We start from the raw sequence: 24,397 nt of genomic DNA on the forward strand, positions 1-24,397 counted from the left end.
CATATGAATATCTCTGAATTGACAACAAGGTTTCCCATTTAATAGAACAAAATATCAAATATGAAACACCTTCAACACAAACTATAAGCTTCATGTTAAACAGAGAAGAATTAGGCTATTGAGTAGTATGAAAATTTGTTTTTGAATTAGATTGTTGCATTTTTTAAGTATTAACATTTCGGATTATACTTTGGGATTCATCAATATCATTAGGATGAAAAATACAAGATAAAATAACAAAATATACACAATCTAATTTGAAAACAAATTTTTATGCATTTCAAATGAATTGTAAAAATCTAAATATAAGATCTTTTATTTTCTACTGGAGTGCTTAATCACTAAGTCCTATGTTCATTTTTCTTCAGATGTAACTTATCTTAAACACCCCGCTTCAACCATTCTATAGAATGCTTTGGAACTTTTAATCTAGATCATCAACTCTAATACTATATTGAGCTTTTCATGAATTCATGAATCGGTTATAATTCAAACCTAAGGCTTTTTTATTTATATGAACATTTCTCTGAACAACCAACAAAAAGTACTTTTAAGAGAACAAGACATCAAACAATGAATACAATAGACTTCTTGTTGAATAGAGAATTAAAAAACTAATAGATGGTGTAAGTTTGAACTACATTTGTAGACAAATAGGCACAGAGGTGTAAATATTGCTCTGATCAAAGAAAAACCTGTTGGATTAATTGTTAATTTTTTTTGGCATTTATAGTATGGCTTAACTGTTTCTTATTGATTCTATAAATCTAATAGTTGTATCAAGCATTAATAGGTCAATCTTTTAGTAAAGTTTGAATCTTCTAGGTTAATGTTGAAGGGGATTATTAGACTAATTTGTAAGGAAACTTAGGTGCGGAAACAACTTCCTACATAATCTCATAAGGAAAGTATGATGCAAATCCTATTAAAATCTTCTACACTTACAGATTCAAGATCATGTAAACAACAATATTACAACCAACCATGCATACAGAAAATAGACAAAGAAAAAAAAAAACACATAACACAAAGATTTTCCGGTGGGGAAAAACCTTTCCGTAAAACAACCCCACCCCTTCAGAACCTACACAATGTATTATCTTCAACAAAATGTTACAATACACTTGCAATGCAAGTTCAACATTGACAACATAAGACTCCAGTAGCAACTCGCAGTACCAACAATACACCTTTTTTGCATCATCTCTCTTTGCAACCCTAAAAATGCTTATAACATGTGCTTCACTTTAGGGCTACTCCCAATGGTAAACCATATTAGGGTTTTACCATTCTTTGAGAAAATATGAACCCCAAAAAAAATTTCGGGGCGATGCCTCGAACCCCACTATTGGGGTAGAGTGCACAATACTCAAATATCTTAGTTGCCACATGTCTTCACCTGTCATTGAATCTTCCTAACATAGCTCTTACGTGTCATAGGAATCTGTCATAACCGTTTTAGCCATGATCTCCTTACAAACAATTCAAGATGTTGACACATCAACATTATTTGCAAGAAATACATTTTACAAAACAAATAATAAGAATAGGAATTATACAAGGTTGAGACACCTTATTTCTAACATTCTCCCACTTGTCGAACACCTTGTAAGAGCAACAAGAACATAATAGGAACTAACCACTATAGGCCGAAAGGCCCATAGACTCCGAACACCATCTGAACTTCTCAGTGCCCACTGGTTTTGTTAATGCATCTGCAACATTCTTCACAATATCTACCTTTTCCAAATTTACCTTTCCATCTTCCACAATATCTCTCACAAAGTGAAACTACACATCAATGTGCTTCGTTCTGGCATGGAAAGTTGGATTCTTTGCAAGGCAAATAGCACTCTGACTGTCACACCAAATAGTAATCTGTTCTGCATCAACACCAACATCAGAACACAATCTCTTAAGCCAAATGGTTTCCTTCCAAGCATGAGTAGCATCCATGTACACAGCTTTTGTAGTGGACAAAGCAATCACAGGTTGTCACTTGCTCATCCAACTTATGGCACCACCAAACATAGTGAACACGTAACCACTGGTGGATCTCCTGCGGTAAATATCACCTGCCCAATCTGAATCCACAAACCCATGAATACAAACTAAATGCAGAGATCCAGAAGAGTTACCATGATAACATATGGAGTAATCTGATGTACCCCTCAAATATTTGAATACTCGCTTAACTGCATCCCAATGTACCCATCCAGGGTTAGCCATAAATCGACTCAAGACTCCCACTGCTTGGGCAATGTCTGGTCTAGTACAGACCATAGCATACATAAGACTACCAATTGCACTAGCATAAGGTACTCTACTCATGTCCTCCACCTCACTAGCAGATTTTGGACAATCATCTACAGATAACTTTGTTCCCACAGGAATAGGAACACATAGTGGTCTACAATCTGCCATGCTGAACCTATCCAACACAGACTTCACATACTTACTCTGACTCAACCAAAGTTTTCTGTTAGACCTGTCCCTACTGATTTCCATACCCAAGATGTACCTAGCTGCCCCAAGATCTTTCATCTCAAATGGTGCTGATAATTGAGATTTAAAATCAGAAATCATACCCTTACCCTTCCCAAATAACAACATATCATCAACATATAATGCAACAATAAGAAGGCAATCATTTTCAACTCTAAAATAAACACAATGATCTAATTTCGATCTTAAAAATCCAATTGACAACACAAAGGCATCAAACTTAAGGTACCACAACCTAGGAGATTGCTTCAAACCATATAGAGATTTCTTTAATCTGCAAACTAAGGATTCTTTACCTTTAACAATGTAGTGTTCAAGCTGTGACATATAAATCTCTTCCTCCAAATCACCATGAAGGAAAGCTGTCTTCACATCCATCTATTTTATCTCTAAATCATATGATGCAGCAAGAGATAACATAAATCTAATGGATGTGAACTTTGCAACAGGAGAGAATATTTCACCACAATCTATTCCCTCTACCTGTGAATACCCCTTTGCAACCAATCTAGCTTTGTACCTTTGAACACTGCCATCTGCATAGAATTTATTCTTGAACACCCATTTATAACCAACATATTTTCTCCCTTTAGGCAAAGGTACAAGGTCCCAAGTTTTGTTTTTCTCTAATGAAGCCATCTCATCATCCATAGCCTTAATCCAAGAACCTGCATCTTCCATGCCCAAAGCCTCTTTCACAGATCTAGGCTCATCAGTGTTAGTAATCAAAACAAAAGCACATCTGGAATCTAACATAGAATAACCAAACCTTTCTGGTTGCTTTCTTTCTCTTGTGAATCTCCTCAAGGGCTGAGGTTGAGGTTGTTCTTCCTCTTCTTCTGAACTGTCAGAGCTGCTAGAGCTCTCCTCATCATTAGACCCAACATGGTCTCTTTGTTTAGTCTTCTCAGGGGTAGGAGGCAACTGAACAACATGTTTTTCCTTCTCTTTTTCATCTGGTTGTAGCACAATAGGAGAAGATGTTAGCTCTCTAAAAATAACATTTCTGCTATACAACACCTTACTAGTCACAGGATCCCAAAGCTTGTATCCTTTCACACCAACACTGTATCCGATGAAAATACATTTAACATCTTTGTTTTCCAACTTAGATCTTTTCTCCTTTGGAAGATGTGCATAAGCTTCAAAATCAAAAACACAAAGATGTCTAATTGAAGGCTTCTTACCAGACCACACCTCCATGGGTGTTTTACCAACAAGGGCTGATGTAGGAGATTTGTTAACCAGATAGCAAGCAGTGGCCACAGCTTCGGCCCAAAACCTTTGTTCTAAACCAACTCCACTAAGCATACTCCTAGCCTTCTCCATTAGTGTCCTGTTCATTCTCTCTGCAACTCCATTTTGCTCTGGGGTATAAGGAGTTGTCTTATGCCTCTCGATACCTTGTTCTTTACAAAACTGTTCAAACTCTGCTAAGAAAAACTCACCACCATTATTAGTTCTCACACACTTAATCTTCTTACTAGTCTGATTCTCTACAAGGGCTTTAAATTCCTTGAATCGATTAAAGACTTGTGTCTTAATTTTAAGGAAATAAATCCATGTCCTTCTACTGTAATCATCTATGAAAGATAAAAAAAATACAGACTTGGAGATTGAAGGAACTTTTACAGGAGCAAATACATTAGAATGAATAACATCCAAAACATCAAAAGATTTGTGAGAACTAGAGTAAAATTGAACACGATTTTGTTTACCGTAGACATAGTGTTCACAGAAGTCAAACTCGAGATTGCAAGCATTTAACCCCTCAACAAGATTTTTATTTTTCAGGGTTCTAAGACCCTTTTCACCAATTGACCAAATCTCAAATGCCATAACATTGTCTTTTCTGCAAGAAGCTTATCTTCCAAAGTGTTTGCATTGCCATCAGAACCAATAACCACAGTATTCTTCAGTGCTCGTTCAGATGGTGAGGATGAAGAACTATTACATAGAGGAATACATGCATCTAGCTGAAATAAGGTACCTCTCCTAGTACCCCTTGCAAGCACTATCGATCCTCTCATCATCTTGCATCCTTCTTTCGAAAAAACAACTTGCACACCTACATCGTTTAGCATACTTATAGATAATAGGTTTCATGCCAAACCTAGAATGTGCATAACTCCATTGATTCCCTTTACTCGTCCATCAAGAAATTTGATAGTGACCCTTCCACGTCCAACTATCTTTAGGTGAGAATCATCACCCAAGTACACCTTTCCACCATTGAACTCTTCATATCTTGAGAACCAGTTTTGATGAGAGGTCATGTGAAAAGATGCACCCGAGTCAACCAACCACACATCATCAGATGCATGGGCTGCCAAAGCTATGATGAATGCATCACCATCTTCTTGAGATTTTCCAAAACCAAAATTTTGAGGCTTTCTTCTTCTTCTTAGGCTCTTTACAGTCTTTACGAAAGTGCCTAGTCTTATTACAGTTCCAACATTTTGCCTTGGACTTATTGGAAGTCTTTGACTTCCCACGGGATTTGGATCTACCCTTATTGTCAGACTTATTGTCATTTTTCTTCCCTCTTTTCGTGGATCTCCCACGAACAACAAGGGCTTCTTTTTCCGAAACAGAAGCCTTTCTCCGCATCTCCTCTGATAGCAGCGAAGACACCACATCATCCATTTTGAAGGTGACTAATGTGCTTCTGAGAGCCATCATAAGATGGTCCCATGAATCTGGTAAAGAACACAAAAGTGTGTAGCAACTGTCCTCCTCCTCTAACTTGACACCAACTAACGTCAACTGTGCAGCCAGCAGATTAAATGCATTTAAATGATCTGTTAAGGGTCCACCTTCCTCCATTCACAGAGAATACAACTTCTTCCTCAGGAACAACTTGTTCACCAAAGATTTGGCCTGATACACGGCCCCAAGTCTCTCCCACAAACTATATGCGATTTTCTCATCTAGAACATTCAGAAAAACTACATCGGCTAAACAGAGTCTTATGAGACCCTTAGCTTTATGGTCTTTGATATCCCAATCTACTTGAGCTACAGTTGCTGGTCTTGTAGCACTTGTAGTCGCTTCCCATAGGTCACGATCTTCCAACATGTCTTCCATCTTGAGTTTCCACAACTTGAAATTAGTGCCATTAAATTTTTCCAGCTCCATTCTTCCATATCAATAATATTTTGAAAAAAAGTTGAGAAAATTTAGTGAATTGAGAATCTCATTTTATATTTAATGAAGAAGTTCTAAACATAAAATCCTCCCAATCATAGAAAAATATTTATGATCTTTCCCTTACAACGCTGTAACTCTTCAATTTCAACTCCTCAAAACATTAGAAAGTAGATGCTACCTGTTATGCTACAGAACTTAAAGCCAAAACATAATCAATGTCCAAATGACTCACATAGTGAAAATATGCAAACCAATTTCATCTAAAGTTTTTACTGTTCTCTTAATCTTCACAAGTAGCAAATACGAGGATTGATTGAAGAATAGAAAAGACAAACTGAAAGCAATATAAGTCTTGGGGAATTCACCACGACTTGTCTAATTTTGGATTTGAGGCTTCGTGATGAGCCTACAACTTTCTATGGCTTATTAACTATAAGCAATTAACAAATTTCTCAATGGTTCACATGGAACATATGCAATGGAAGCGTCTTCAAAAAATTGAGTCACTCGAATTGTGTCTATGTATCTTCCAACCACCCCATTCTTTTTTTCCATGATGGTCATCTAGGACCTTTAAATCTCTCAACCAATATTTCTTATAACTACCTTCTCATCTTCATCATTCTCTCCCTCGCAAGTTCCACTCCACTTTCTAAAGACCTTCCTAATTAGTTGAATGTTACTCATCTCAAAAAATATGATTACATTGATAGGCTCTTAGCTAGTTGGATTGATAAATGAAAACCAAAACAAGATAGATGTATTAGCTAGTGAGAGAGAACTATTGCTAGGTGTATCTCTATCCTTTATGACTATGGACAAAGAGTTGCTATGAAATATTGCAGACTCGAGAAATTACTCAAAGGTCAACTAGAACTTGTGCATACACTTCTTGTTGATAATCCTCACAACATCTCTTTACAACGATCAATTGGATAATATGATTTAAAAATGATTGTTTATAAAGATAGAGGTGGTCAAATTTAGACCCAACTTCATTGGGCTGAAAACCACGTGTCTAAATTTTTCTTCAATGTCTTAATCACAAACATAAATTGACTCAATTATTGGATTAAATATATTTATTGTAATATAAAAAATCATTTAAACATTATATATACCTTCTACAAGCACTACAAAGACCTTTTTTATTGTTGGTTAACAACATTTATCTCCCATTCCTAGAAGAAGGTGTTGTTGACTACATCCCAAAGGAAATAAATTTGAAGTTCAATGTATGACTTTGGAAAAAGAAAAGAAAAACTTGAGAATTGATGAGTTCCTAGTTGAATTCTATTAGATCCTTTGGCCCCACATTCAAGGGGATTTTTTTTAATGATTACAGTGAAAGAATTTAAACACGATCATTGGAAACTATTGTTAAGGGTTGATTAGCCTTATCCATAAAGGCAGGGGGGAGACATAATATATTTTGGTTTTTAATTTATAATAACAATGTCTATGGAGCTTTTTGTTTTGCTAATTTTTAAATTTCTCATTATTGTACTATTTTTTAATGTTCTTATGCATTCATGATCATTTGTAAATCTAATATTATGGAGATTGATAATATCTAAGAATTGATCTTAAATTACTTTGTGTCAAGTTTAAAGATTTCTTCATTGTTTATAAATTATTCATTATTTTATTTTAAACTTTGTAACATTCGTGTTCTTTCATAATGTGACTTGGTTGTTGATAATTTTTAGACACTATTTCTAAATTATGTATCTCAAACTAAAGTTAATGGATACTATAGATACACCATTTATTATTTTATTTTAATTTTTTCAACATATACTTTTATTTGTTGAGATTTTGGTTGATAATATTTGGATCCAAATTCTAAATTATGCATCTCAATTTAAATTATTTCCAATTCTATATAGAAGTTGATACTAAATATTAGCTCCATTTTTGTTTTCTTCTATCCTATAATAGTGTGCACATTATAGTTGTAGAGTCACCAACATATTTAAAATGTGTAACCCAATGAAATATATTCTACCTTCCTATACTCAAATTAGAAAATTGAAAACCCATAGTCGAAATACACTATTTAAAATTCTAATTAAAATGTTTCAACTATTTTATAAGTATGTAACTTTGATATGCCAAAAAATGTTAATTCATTCAATTCAATTCTATCTAGGAAAGAAAAAGAATAGTTCATTCAATTCTTCCATGAGAGAAAAATCAAATTTTCTTGGTCCTATTTAGATATATTGGGATTAGATCCAAATTTGATTATGAGTCATTTGTTCATTACACCTAGCTCTAAAGCTAGTCAAATAAAAATTAAGAAAATTGCATTTGTATGTCATATTATTGGTTTTAAATGAGAATTGAAATTTTTAAAAAGTTTTATATCAGGTATTGACTATGTTGAGTTGATCTCCAATATTGTATTGATATCCAAGCCAAACAAGTCAATTAGAGGGTGTATTGACTTCAAAGATCTACAAAAGCTTTCCGAAAAGATGATTTTCCTTTGTTTAACATTGATATGATAATGAACTTGATAGTCGGCTATCAAATTTTATTCTTAATTGATGGATTCTACTATTAGAACCAAATAAAAATAACACTAGAGGATCAAGAAAATAAAACACTTGCTTGTCCCCAAGGCACCTTTTGCTAGAATGTTATGCCTTTTGGACAAAAAAATGTCAATGCTACTTACCATTTTTATTGTCTTTAAATGGATGCACTCATTATTTTAGACCTTTTAGCTCCCAACCTTTAGTGAACTTATATGGACCATGGATGGATATGTGCTCAATCACCTTTTCTTATGTTTTTCCCTTATCTCTCATTTTCACCAATGCATTTTTAAGACCTCAAGACCAGCTACCTATGGGCCAACCCTAGAATAGGTCAAACTAGGCTAACCTATTGCAAAGAAGGTTGAACTAGTTTGACCTATTCCTTAGCAATTTTTGATCCCATGGTTAGTTTTGTCTCAATGTTTTAAATTTAGTAATCGAGTAGTCCTATCAACTTGCTTTATTTTCACACTTGAAAACTAGTATAAAAGGAAGCCCAGGCATATTGTCTTAACACCCATCATTGTCTATGAACTTCCACAAGCTATTAAGGAAAGCCCAAGCATTCAAGAGAGCATATTTCAACCAAACATTCAAGGCATTCAAAGATTCAAGGATCTTTGTGAGTGTTTTCTCTTCAAGATCTAGCATTTTGTTCACTGTCAAGGGAGGAGATCTTCATTAAGGAATTCATCATCTTCTTCATTGATTCATATTTACATCCTTGAATCCATGATATGGTTTTGGTAGATCCATTGTATTTGTGGAGATATCCTACATCCTTCATTGTAAATTCTACATCTTCAACACTCAAGCATTGCAAATCCTAATTGACAAGGGTTTTTACAAGCCACATGATATCATAAATTTGTCTTTCTTTCCATTAAATATTTACATTCGAAGGTTGATTCCTTAATCTATGGCTTGACCAAGGAAATCCATCATCCACCCAAAATAAAAAAACAAATTTTCTTTTTTGTGTACATGAGAAGGATAGCAATATTGTGACCACAAATATAAAAATATTTGTTGATCTATTTTCGAATAAGTTAGCTCAAAATTGTTACCATGTCTCGAGGACATAGTGACTTCATGGTAAAGCATCTAGAACATGAGGGTCATAAGGCCTGAGAAAAAATAAATCATATTCTAGGTTTTTGGTTGTGGTCCCAAATTCACAGTTAGAAGTTCCCTTACAGTCTCAGATCCATGATTTTTGGAGAAAAAAACATATTCCTCTACACATTTAAAGGTGAGTACTTTATCATTCATTTAACCTCTTAGTCTAGATTCATTTTTATATCTTAATTGGGTTTATTATTTATATTTAGCACTTAGAGAGCTATCTTACACTTTTTTTTCTTCAATTAGCTCAATTGGGCATTTTCATTTATATATCTTTAACCAAATCCTACATTGCATGAAAGAGGACTTTCTTGCATACTTCATTGATATAATTTGAGTTTATCATTAGCATACCTTTATCTCTTTGGGTTTTACTAATCTAACTTGGATTGCATTGAGAGTTGTGTTTGTAATCCCTTTTCTCTTTTGTATTGAATGTTAGTGTTAAATTGGAGGACCTATATTCACATATTTTATTGTGTGGTTTCATTTTATTCCTAAATTTTTTTGCGAACCTAACTCATGCCCCTTTTTTTGGTGTTATTTTGTCTTGCATTAGGTATTTACCTTATCTTGGTGAACCTAATAGGCACCCCTTTCTTGGTGTTATATTGCCTTGCATTAAGTGTTTACCTTCTTTTGGTGAACTTGACGAGTTTCCTCTTTTTAAATTTTGGAGTTAGATTCCTTGATCTCTCTTGTTTTGTACCTCTTCCTTGGAGTTAGATTGTTTAAAATTGGTTGTTTACCTTATTTTGGTAAACCTGACACATCTCTTCTTTGTAGTTTTGGAGTTAGATTTAGCTATATTTGTGTGGTTGGATCTCTCTTTTTATGTTATTTATTACATTCATAATCATGTGGTTAGATCTTAAAAGAGTTTCCTTTTTTGATCTCCTCTTTTATGTGCTTCATTAAATTAAGTCTAACCTCTAAAATTCCCATTAGGAGAAGCCATAGACTCATGACCTCTTTTCTTCCTAAGGTCCATGCTGATACTTGTTAGTGTAAATAATTAATTATCATTACACTTTACTTAAGTTTACTTAGGTTAAATGTATTTTATTATTATTTATCATGTAGACACCTAGGAGTATGCATACTCATATGAGTTGTCTTGTTGACAACACAGGAGTTAGCAACTCATTTTAGCACATGGTGTGTACAACACATGAGTTTGCATATTCAATTGAGTTTTCATGTAGACAACACAATTGTTCACACTCTAATTGAGCACATGATGTCTACAACATCTTTTTACATGACACACCTATGTAAGTTTATCCTCTCATCATCACACAAACTTCTGTGCTCAATGGAGGATAATCCACTCTTGGTGGACATGTGCTTAGTTGTGAGGCTTATCATTTTGCTAAATCCTAGTCATTCTAGAGGCCTTTATATATAGAAAATTCTAGTTTACTTGTACATCAATTCATTCTCATATTGTTATTATGATCATACATCATTTGGTCCATATTGTGCTTTTTTCTTGAGCTTCTTGATCTTGGTGTCATTTTTCCCTAAGAAAAATTCTTACATGGTACCAGAGCTATACCAAATTCTTACATGGTATTAGAGCTATACCAAATTCAAACGCTAGCCACTACTCCTGCCACACAACACATTTGTGTCCGCTCCACGCGGCACAACCATAGATAACCCGCCAGCTCATGACTGCATCACATTGTCTAACACATGGCCAAATGCAAACAACCTAGTTAGGACATCACTCTACCACATTTGCAAACACACCATCTTGTATAGATCTGCCATGTCTACTGCCCACATTAGTAGTGACACACCAATCGAGACACGTTAGCCTCCATACGATTCCAGTCACCATGCCACATTAATCTGTACATTGCTGACATCATCAGCTGCATCAATCTATACAGTATGGAGTGCCACATTAGCCGGACTAGCCTTTTTCACTAATGTCAACATTTCATGAGCTAAAATTTGATGGTCATTTGACTGTTACCAACAAGCTAGATTGCACTACCACAATGGCCATTTGGACATCAAATTTAGCCCAGTGTTTTCCTACGCAGACCCCTCTCCATATGTAGTTTTGATTTGACAATCCAACTTTGAGAGGCCATATCTCAGTCATTCAAACCCAAAATTAGGTGCAATTATTTTTGATTTTGGCTAGAATTTCCTAAAATTTTTAATGGTGCTATCATTTTCTAGTTTTGGTTCATGGATTTGTCAGAAAATTCAATTTTGGTGACTGTACCTGTCCAATCTTGCATTTTGCAACTTTAAATGCTCCGTACAGGCTCATTTGGACACATTTTCAGGTTCTATTTTTTTGAAAGTGAATAATTTTTTGTCTATTTTCTAGATCTACAATTAGATTATAGGCTTGTGTAGACAGAAATACCACTTTCATAAATAGGTCCTTCTTTGCATTGTATTGCTTCAAAATTGTTGTACATCTTAGCTACAATGCTTAGTACTAGATTTGAACTCAAAGAGGAGGTTTTAAATAGTAAAATTAGAAGTCCACTTAGGCCTAAATTGGCAAGTGGCTATTGTAAATGCACTAAGTATAAATTGCCAAAATCATTCATTTGGGGGGGTTTTTTGACTAAGTGAAAAGGGGGGGTTTCTCTTGGTGTTGTTTTCCTCTTTTCTTGCTGTTATCTTTCTTTTCTTGCATTATGGAAAACCTTAAGATTCCAAAATTAACACCACATAACTATGCCACATGGTTAGTTAAAAAATGGTGTGAATTGATGAATGAAGAAGTTTCTCAATATGAAGATGATTCTTTTCCTAAACCAAGAGGTGATCAAGTATCTCAAAGTGAAATTCGTGCTTGGGAAATAGCAGATAGGAAAGCCCTAGGACTCATTAGGTTAGGGGTTGATGACAAGATCCCATATCAGATCATAAAATATGATACCTCCAAGGAAACTTGGGATGCTCTTAAAAACCTATACAGGAAAGTGATTGAAGATTATGTCTACAAGATTGAAGATGAGCTTATCTCCCTAGATCCTAAGAGCTTTGATTCTATCAAAGATTTTATCAATAAGGTGAATGAGTTGAGAACAAAACTTACTAATCGTAGTAGTCCCATTAAAGATGATAGGTTGATTTATCTAATTCACAATAAGCTACCATCTGAGTACTCCACATTTGTCTCTTCTTTCAACACCACAAAGACTACCTTAGGGGATTCCTATAAGAAAATAATTTTTGATGACTATAATCAGTTGTTAGAGGATGAACAAGCTAAGTTGATAACAATGGCGATTCTCAAGTCTTCAAAGTTTAAGGCATTGGTGGCTAGCAACGAGAGTTCTAAAAATTCAGCTGGTGAAAGTTCAAACAAAGAAAAGGGCAAAAAGAAGAAGTGGAAAGATAAAAAACAAGGGAACATAGAAAAGTCAAAACCTACATCAAATAAAAAACAACAAGACAAGTCTTCTCGTTATACCAATAAAAAGGGGGACAATAATGGGAAAAGAAGAAGTGTGCCTATTTTAATAAGATGGGTCATGATGAACATCAAGGTTATCACAAGAAAATTGATGAATTGAAAAACATCATGAAGAAACATAATGTACAATTACCTAATACTTATAAGGAGAAAGGGTCTTTATCTTCAGATTCTAAGAGTAAAGGGAAAGCTTTACTCACAAACACTGTTAGTTAGGGAGAATGGATCATTGACTCAGGTGCCACACATCACATGGGTGCATCAAGGAGAGATTTTTCTTCCATGAAACATTCAGAGGTACCTCACATCTTTGTAGGAGATGATACTAAAGTGGAAGTTGAAGGAAAAGGTGAAGTTGAGATGGAAAATGGAGCATTCAAGGATGTTCTTTAAGTTCCTAATCTTATCTCCAACCTTCTTTTAGTCTACCAAATCACTCACTATGGAGGTGGAAATAAGGATGAATTTCTTGCAAATTCAGTGGTAGAGAAAAGCATCAAAGACAACTCTATGGTTGCAATAGGTGAAGCTAATCATGATTCAAGGCTTTACACTTTCTCTTCCTTTGTGCCTAAATCAAATGCACAAGCCTTGTTAATGCATTTAAATACAGAAAGCAAATTGTGGCATGAGAGATTTTGACATCTCAACTATAGGTATCTTCAATAGCTTAGTAACTGGTTCATGGTCTACCTCAAGTCCAATTTTTAGATGGTGTTTGTTTAGGTTGCGCAATTGGGAAGCATCCAAAAAAAATGTTTGACAAGGGGAAGTCTTGGAGAGCACAATGTGTTCTTGAACTAGTTCATAGTGATGTGGTGGGTCCATTTCCAGTGCCATTATTTGGAAAGTCTCACTATGAACTCACCTTCATTGATGACTACTCTCACTATACTTGGGTATTCTTCATGGCTCATAAGATGTTTGAATGATTTCTTAGCTTCAAGGCTCAAGTGGAAAAGCAGTCAGATAAAGCCATCAAAGTCCTTCAAATGGATAATGGAGGGGAGTATGTGAACTCAAGACTTATAGACTTTTGTACTCAAGAGGGAATTGACCTTTAGCATTCAGTACCATACATGCCTCAACATAATGGTGTTGCCAAAAGGAAGAACAAAACCCTCAAGGAGATGACCACTTGCATGCTACTACATAAGTCTCTTGATCAAGTCTTTTGGGATGAAGCAATGAATTGTGCTAACTACACTCAAAATAGGAGTCCTCATAAGGCTTTGGATGGTATAACTCATTTTGAATCTTGGATTGGCATGAAACCTTCTGAAAAGCACTTTAGAGTCTTTGGTTGTCCAACATGGGAACAAATACCTCCATAGAAATGCAAGGCATTAGAACCTCAATGTAAACCTTGCATCTTTTTTGGATATGAGGACTCACATAAAGCTTGCAAGTTAATGGATCTAGAGATACATGACATATTTTATGAGAGGAGTGTACACTTTGAAGAAAGTTGTCCAAGCTTTACTTCTTCAACTCCTCCTTCTTCCTCCTTCATTGAAATGAGTGACAATGATGACATTGACTTGGAAGATGTTCATCCATGACCCAAACAGAGGCATCAGCCAAATGAGGTTGAGAATATCCCCCCTACATCTTCTTCCACAAGACCTAAATGGGCTCAAAAGACATTGGATGCAACAATACTAGTGGAAAGGAATCCTTCAGATACTAGGAGGACAAGACCACAAGACAAATCACTCCCTCATGCTTATATTATAGTTGCTTCCGATCCACAATCATTCAAAGAAGCTGTAGGAATTCTAGAATGGGAGAGAGCAATGGAGGAAGAATATAATTCTCTTATGAGAAATGACACATGGGACTTAATATCTCCTCCTAAGGGAAGAAAATTGGTTTGGTGTAAGTGGATCTATCGAACTGAGTTTGTAGTGGATGGAAGTGTGGATAAACATAAGGCTAGACTTGTGCAAAAGGTTTCTCTCAGGTACTTGGCATTGACTACACTAAGACCTTTGTACTAGTTGCAAAAATGAACTCCATTCGTTTGACATTAGCTATAACAGTAGCTCAGAGATAGGTTGTTCATCAGATGTATGTGAAGAGTGCATTCTTGAATAGTGATCTTCATGAGGATATTTATATGGAGTAGCCATAGGGGTTCATATAGGATTCTACCTTGGTTTGAAAATTGATGAAGTCTATCTATGGATTTAAACAAGCTCCAAGAACTTGGTATGCTAAGATGGGTTCTTTCCTTCTCTCAACAGGGTTCACTAGATGTCATTGTTGGTGTAAATAAGTATTTACTATTTACACTTACTTAAGTTTACTTAGGTTAATGCATATTTTTATTATTTATTTATTAGTCACCTAGGAGTATGCTTACTCTTATGAGTTGTCATGTTGACAATATAGGGGTCCGCACCTCTTTTATGCACATGTTGTCCACAACACAGGAGTCTGCACCTCTTTTATGCACATGTTGTCTACAACACAAGAGTTAGCACACTAATTAAGCACATGGTGTCTAAAACCTTCTCATTCTTATCCACTCATCTAGAATGTTGGATAAGGTGTGTGCTTAGTTGTCAATGCTTATCTTATCTCCTGGTTGTTTCTAGAGATATTCTAGGTGCTTCATAAGAGGCCTTTATATACTGGCACTCCTTGTGTGTTTGGACATCAAATCATATACTGAATAGAGTAATGTATTCGGACATACTCTGATTAATTGATCATATCCATTTTTGGTCTACAGTTGTGCTTGTGTTTGAGTTCTTAGTTCTTGGGTGAATTTTTCCCTTAGGCAAATTCTTACATGGTATTAGAGCTATACCAAATCCTTATATGGTATCAGAGCTCTTGGAGATTTTCTCATTAGATAGCTGTTCGAGACCATTGTTGCTTCAACACCTCAGCTCAAATCCAAAGTACTATAGAAATTGGGAGTGTCTAGAGCTAGATTTGACCTTGCCATTGCATCCAGAATGCCGACTCGGTGAAAATCGGCTATTAAGTTTCCTACCCTAGGCCAAAGTCAATTGTGAGGCTATTTTTTTTTTTGCAAATTGGCACCCAAAGGACTGATTTGCAGCATTGGTATGATCATTTCAGATCTATACATTTAATTTTTAGATCTACATTTTTTTCATCTACATCTTTGCTATTTTTTTGGATTTGCATTATTTTCTGGAATCTTTTTGGCCATAGGGCCATAGGAGAGATTTTTTGCAGGTGAAGATTGGAGCTTGCTAGTGCAAATCAGATATTTGCATCACATTTAGAAGGTCCAAAAACCCCCAGATCAGATTTTGTTTCATCCAAATCAAACATTTGAGGAAAAATTAGAGCCATTTGATTTTTGGAGGCAGGGCGGCGATTCAGAAAAAATAACAGCAACAACAATTTTCAAACAGTGATATCTCCCTCATACGAACTCCTTTTTGGGAGCAATTTTTTTGTTTTGGGGTATAATTTTGTGATCTACACATTGGTGCAAGTGGTTTGAGATCTCTATTCTTGAATTTTTTTGCAACTCCCAAATACTTGAATTTTGCCACTTAAAATGCTTAGTACGGGCTCATCCGGACTCCAAATCAGGTTTTGTTTATTTTGAAAGTGCATTTTTTTTTGTCTACTTTCTAGATCTGCAATTAGATTATAGGTTCTATGGATAGAAATAATGCTTTCAGAACTAGGTCCTAAATTGGCAAGTGGCTATCAAGTGCCTAAATCATTCATTAGGGGGGGGTTCTTTGATTCTCTGGAGGTTTCATTAATTAGTCCATCATGGAAGAGGATGATTTGATCTATTTGCACCCAGAAAACTATCAAGAATGGAGTCAAATAGCTATCAAATATCTCAGTCAGCACAATGCACTACCATATGTGAGAGGACTTGACTATAATATTGAGACTTTCAACTTCATTACTTGTGTTCTCTTTCTATATATGGATATGGACATTTTGGATTCACTTATTAACCTTAAGGAAACTGATCCATATGTTCATTGGATGTATCTTTAGGAGAATTATGGAGATCCAACCATTCCTCCATTCTCACAAGATCTTTTACCTCTAGTTGCAGCTAACTCCTTTTCAGATGAGATCACACCTCCAACTCCTATTGCTCCTACTGATCCTATTCTAGCCACAGATGCTTCAGATTTAGTGCAACATGATACTTTATGTCTTCCTACACTACCTTCATGTGAAGACTTCCTTCCTACCCTTGTAGGCCTATTCATGGACTCTCACACTGAAGATGTGGGAGACATTCTTGATGACATTTGTCTTCTTTTTGAGGTGGATACTTCTTATTTTTCCAGAGTGACAGATTCATGTATCTTAGCACTATAGGGTACACATGGTCTTCTAGGTGATGATTTCTTGCTAGACATTTTAGCTCTATTCTTGGAGTCACACACAACATATATGAGAGACTTTTATGATGATTTATCACTTCTCTTTGCTAAGGAGGATTCTTCTATAGTTTTTGTGAGGGCCCACTCTAACCCTCAAGTCCATGCTCTACATGATCAATCTTTCCAAGTTGACATGATTGTGGATTCTTATCTACAACATCTGTAGGAGGTCTCTTTCACATTTAAGAAGATAGTTGGTTTCCTAAATTAGGTTCTACCACACTCCTTGTTTGATTTGTACTTCTCTTCAGCAATTTTGGAGGAAGCCATCATCAATATCGACATAAGGACTTTTGGACAGGTTTTAGCGACACTGGTCATCATAGAGATTCCTTCTCCATCCAAAGGATGTATCTCATAGGTATCCTTGGCTTTTTTTTCTTACAAAGGGAAGGAACATCATTCAAAGGTCATGGATCAGCTTCTACATTGGAGCATTTCTCACTGATCGACACACTACTTTTAGGGTGGGGGACTACCTTGTCTCCTTCTTCTCCTTTTTGGGGGGAATTTTTCCTCTTAAGGGGTTTTGTCCTTCTCCTTTTTTCTATTGTATATACTAGATGTATGCTATAATGGTGGGGGGTCTTGATTACTCCATCCATCCATGCATCCCTATTTTTCTCTCTTTTTGGGGGAGGGATTTTCCCAGGAGGTTTTCCCTCTTTCCTTGCTTTATGAGAGATGTGCATCTTCATTTTGTACATGGGTACCTAACATGGCCTAGTAGCTAGGACCCATTCTGCATTTCATCCTAGTTGTTGTAAGCTTAAGGGCATTCCCCTAAGTTGCACTTAAGGGGGGTTGTTGGTGTAAAAAAGTATTTACTATTTACACTTACTTAAGTTTACTTAGGTTAATGCATATTTTTATTATTTATTTATTAGTCACCTAGGAGTATGCGTACTCTTGTGAGTTGTCACGTTGACAACATAGGGGTCTACACCTCTTTTATGCACATGTTGTCTAAAACATAGGAGTCTACACCTCTTTTATGCACATGTTGTCTACAACATAAGAGTTAGCACACTAATTAAGCACATGATGTCTACAACCTTCTCTTTCTTATCCACTCATCTAGAATGTTGGATAAGGTTCGTGCTTAGTTGTCAATGCTTATCTTATTCTCTGGTTGTTTTTAGAGACATTCTAGGTGCTTCCTAAGAGGCATTTTTATATAGGCACTCCTAGTGTGTTTGGACATCAAATAATATACTAAACAAAGAAATGTATTTGGACATACACTGATTAATAGATCATATCCATTTTTGGTCTATAATTGTGCTTGTGTTTGAGTTCTTAGTTCCTAGGTGAATTTTTCCCTTAGGTAAATTCTTATAGTTATTCTAATCTAAATGTCTACATTCTTCAGAGGGATGATTCTCACTTTCTACTTGTACTTTATGTTGATGACTCAATCATTATAGGGAGTACAACATCCATCATTGATAGTGTCAAGGCTACATTGCAAGACAAATTTTTGATGATAGACTTGGGTCCACTTTATTATTTCCTTGGTATCAAGATACATCAGTCTTCATTAGGGATCACATTATCACAACCCAAGTATGCTCTTGATCTACTTGCTTGGTTTCACATGAGTGACTACAAGACTACATCTACTCCATTTCTTTCAGATGTTAAGTTAGAAGCAAAGTGTTCCACTCCACTTGCTGATGCTACTTTGTATAGACAATTGGTAGGTAAACACATCTTGCACTATATCCAGGGTACACATACATATGGGATATGCTATGTAGTTGGTACAGGACTCCAGTTAGTGGGTTATACAAATTCAGACTATGCAAGAGATATTGATTCTCGCAAATTCACTTTAGGATATATGTTTCATCTTGGTTCTAGCCCCATTTTTTGGCAAAGTAAAAAGAAGAATAGTATTGCTCTTTCATTGACTAAGGCTGAGTATCGAGGAGCTGTGACTACGACAACATAAGCTATTTGGTTGTAGAATATTCTAAAGGAGTTTGGTTTTGATCTGCCTAGACCCACCGTCATACATTGTGATAATCAAAGTGCCATTGAAATCTCAAAAAATCCAGTCCAACATCAATGAACAAAACATATTGAGGTCCATATGCACTACATCAGAGAGTTGATTCATGAGTAGGTCATTGCATTGCAATATTGTCCTACAAAGAAATAGATTGCCAACATCTTCACCAAGCCCTTCACAGAGGTCAAGTATCTTCATTTGTGAGATCTCTTGGGGGTGAGGGATTTTTCACCAGGGGGATCACATGACTCTTCTCTTCTTTATTGTATTTATCTCTCTTTTTGGGGGAGGTTTTTTCCCATGAGGTTTTCCCTCATTTTCCATTTTCAGAGAGATTGCATTGCATTGTATAGCATTTTATGTAGAGCATTGCATTTGTACATGGGTACCTAACATGGCCTAGTAGCTAGGACCCATCATGCATTTTCATCATAGCTTTTGTGAGCTTAAGTGCATTCCCCTAAGTTGCACTTAAGGGGGGGTGTTAGTGTAAATAAATAATTATTATTACACTTTACTTAAGTTTACTTAGTTTAAATGTATTATTTTATTATTTATCATATAGACACCTAAGAGTGTGTGTACTCATATGAGTTGTCTTGTTGACAACATAGGAGTTAGCAACTCATTTTAGCACATGTACAACACAAGAGTTTGCATATTCAACTGAGTTGTCACATGGACAACATAGTTGTTTGCACTCTAATTGAGCACATGGTATTTACAACATCTTTTTATGTGATACACATGTGTAAGCTTATCCTCTCATCATCGTACTAACTTCTGTGCTCAATGGAGGATAATCCACTCTTGGTGAACATGTGCTTAGTTGTGAGGCTTATCATTTTGCTAACTCCTAGTCATTCTAGAGGACTTTATATATAAGCACTTCTAGTGTACTTGTACATCAATTCATTTTTATATTGTTATTATGATCATACATCATTTGATCCATATTGTGCTTTGTTCTTGAGCTTCTTGATCTTGGTGTCATTTTTCCCTAAGGGAATTTCTTACAATACTAATTTTTTTCATCAAGATCTCAATTCTATAATGGAAAATAACTCTTCTCACTCTTCCCATGATGAATATGAAGCCTTAAGAGTTCCTCATTCCCAAGTTGATAATCTCTCCCATTAGTTTTATAAATTGTAAAATTGGCTTGTGCAAGAGAACCAAAATCCTAATAGTTTTGTCACTATTGAGGCTATTAACAAGCTAATCACTCATGGTAAAAATAATGTTTCTATCTTGTGTGGTATATCTCACCTTATTAATACTCATGCTAAGTCTCTGATATATTGTACTCAAGAGTTAGGATACACTCCTCCTTCCATAATTGTTGAACCTTCTATTCCTATTTCCACTAGTATTCTTAGCATTCCCATTTTGTGCTACCTCTCATGAAAAATTCTACACAAGTCTCTAATCCTCTAAGTGTCAATATTTATAACCCTTCACTTGCCTCAAGTGCTCCTCCCACTTCCATACCTTCTTCATTTCCTTCATATAATGTCATTCATTTCACATATTCCAATCCTATTCCTATTCCTTATAATCCTCCACCAATATCTTTAAATTTCTCTTCCACTTCTTACAAATTTTATTGTACATCCAATATGTATATACCTAGAATTGCATCTTATAATCATACCATTAGTAGTTTTGTTCAAAACCATCACCACTTTGCAACAACAAGTGGCTCAATTCACTCAATCTAAATACAAAATTCCTACATGTGACATTTCTAATCCCTTTTCCTTAGATATCCTTCATATTTTTATCCCACAACATGTTGAGATTGTTGGAAATATAAGGTAGGCTAGGTTACTAAGAGGGGATGGGTGAATTAGGAACCAATAAAACTTTAACTCACTTCACCAATTAATCCTTCATTTATTATTCTGATCTAATTGCATGCGCGAAAGAATGAAAGCAATAAAATAATTATAACACTTTGACACAAGATATGGTGACTTAGAAACCTTCCAAATAGAAAGTAAAATTGGGGTGGGGATGATACCCTTAAGCTTTAGTACTAAAATATAAAGTTGGCCTATTAAGGCTTAAAATTGACCACTTCTGGTGATCTTCCCTGTTAAGAGCAATAAGGACTATTAGGTCCACCTTGATAAAGGATTGACAAACATATAGTGAAGTATACACTCTATTAGGAGATTTAGAAAAAGACTGTTAAGTCCACCTAATTAAAGGATTTGATTGATGCACCTATTAGAATGAATTAGTGGTTGATCTCTGATTTGCAACTATGATTTTCTAAATGAGATTCCTTAAATTGCAATGATCACCTGATTGTGATAGATAAGTCTTTGCTTTACCATATATTGCTTGCAACCTTCTTCAATTCACACACATTTACTCTTATATATATATATATATATGTATGTATGTATGTATGTATGTATGTATGTATGTATGAATTGAAGAAGGTTGCAATATGTACATATATATATATATGTATGTATGTATATATATATGTATATATGTATATATATATATGTATACATATATATATGTATGTATATATATATGTATACATATATATATATGTATACATGTATGTATATATATATGTATACATATATATATATATATATACATATGTATACATATATATATATGTATACATATATATATATATATATATATATATATATATATATATATATATATATATATATATATATATATATATATATATATATATATATATATATATATATATCAATCCAATTAACTACTTACAAGAGTCAGCTGCAATACCAAATTCATCATAATTCACAAAGCCAGCCCATTGTTGTAACTTGGGTTAGAAAGTTAAAGTGGTGATGTTTTGACACTCAACAAACTTTGGCACTCAGTTGAAGTTGAAGCTCAACCCATACTGATCACTTTGAGTTCATGAACTACATTTTGACTACTTAGCTCGGTGGCAACTGAAACACTTGGTTTAACACTGCTAGATTAATGATAAGGTTAGTAGAAACTGTAGAGCTCGGTAGCAATGTAATCAACTAACTAAGTGTTAAGTCACTAATAGAAAATTTGACTTTAATGTCAACAATATCCCCCTTTGGCATTAGCGAAAAAAGCACTTATCATACCAAAAATCAACACTTCTTAAAATTACAAGTCAAAAACTTTCATTATCAACATTCTGTGTCTTCAACTCAGTTTGACTTACTGCTGCTGTAGCTTGGTAAATTACTCTATTTTTCTAATTTTTCAAAATTGCTTTTGTAAACATATTTACTGCTTAGCTATACATATATCTACATATTACTACTCCCCCATACATATATCTCTCCTCTATACATATATCTAGAGTATGAAAATCTTCTCTATGCACATAATCTTTTTCTCTCCCTTTATCAATAATATTCTCCTCATTATTAATAAAAATATCTTCTCTCATATTCTATACAGGTAATCTTCTTCTCCCCCTTTTTGACATAAATGCCAAAGGTGTATAATATCTACAAGTTAATACCAAAATGTGACCAAAAATCACTATGTACCTTTGAAATAATTGACATAGTCTTGTCCCAATTTTCTTGCAATACCTTGCTTACATTCAAGGCTATATGTACGTGTAGTGCCTACCCCTAGTTTACATTCAATTATTATTGCCAAACTCTTTTAGGCCACTTTATGTTTATGCTTGATGATTAGTAGCATTATTTTCTAGATTATTGAATATTGTTTTCATACTTAGTTGATTATATGATGAGACTACTTTGGTACTAGTTACTTCATGTATGCATGATTATACTTTGATGATGATGATTTATAGTGATTTCAATTATTTAATGATGTTAGATCAATTATTTATATGTGTTTTATATGGATACTTACCCCATATTGCATGTGTATGGTGTGTATGTATGTTTTCTTTATGTATAACATTTCTAATGTAGTTAAGGAAGGGAATTGTAGTCACCTACTAGTCGGGATCTACATGATGCACCACTTCCTACCATTGCCTATTTAGTTTAGAATATATGTGTTTGCACACGCATAGATTTTATGCAGATTATAGGTACTGGGTATTGACTTCCCTGAATTACCAAGATGAGTGCACCCTATCGCAATATCTCAATGGTAAGAGAGAGGAGATAAATTCTTGAGTCCAAATCCCAACCTTTAAACCAAGTGTCCTAGAAAATTAGGACAAGTCTTTGAGATGATTACCCTTTCAAATTCATCGTATGACATAAATTCATGATTATAACCTTTGAGTTTGATCTTGTATGTAGTATTTTATGATGGGTTTTCATATTTTGTCTTGTAGGTCTTTGGTGATTTTTCTATCAATTAAGTCAAATTAAAACATTAATTAATGATTTAATTTAATGGAAAATTATTAAGATAATTTCAATATTTAATTAATTGGGAAATTAATTAAATAAAAAGAATTAAATTAAAAGAGAAAATTATAGTTCTATTTTTAGAGCATAATAATATTTATTTAATTTAATAACAAAAATATTTAAGAGATCATTTTAAAATAAATGCTAATTATTATTACTTGAGTTAATAAATATTTTATTAGAAAGCTTCAAAAATTAATTAAAGAGTGAAAGAGAAATTAATTTATTAAAGACATTTTAATTTGCAGAAAGTGTACATGAATTGTTGGTGTAAATAAGTATTTACTATTTACACTTAACTTAAGTTTACTTAGGTTAATGCATTATTTTATTATTTATTTAGGCGAGACACTTAGGATTTTGTGTACTCTCATGAGTTGTCATGTTGACAACATAGAAGTATGCAACTCTAATTTAGCACATGTTGTCTACGACACTAATTTGCGTGATACACCATTGTAGGCTTATCCTCTCATCATCACACTTACTTCCATGCTTAATGGAGGATAACCCATATCTGGTGGACACATGCCTAGTTGTATAACTTATCATGTTGCTGACTTTTATGCATTCTAGAAGCTCTCCAAAGGCCTTTATATACATGAACTCCTAGTGTACTTTCATATGGAATATTGAATGAATATATTGTCATTCTGATCATACTCTCTTTTTGGTCTACAATTGTGCTTGTTTTTGAGTTCCTTGGTCTTGGATGAATTTTACCCTAAGGAAATTTTTTACATGGTATTAGAGCTCGAGGAGATTCTCTACACATAGCCATTCGAGATCATTCATGCTTCAACACCTCG

Source organism: Cupressus sempervirens, chromosome 9 (assembly GCF_028749045.1).
Source record: "Cupressus sempervirens isolate cs-2001-9-10 chromosome 9, ASM2874904v1, whole genome shotgun sequence".
Taxonomy (NCBI): Eukaryota; Viridiplantae; Streptophyta; class Pinopsida; order Cupressales; family Cupressaceae; genus Cupressus; species Cupressus sempervirens.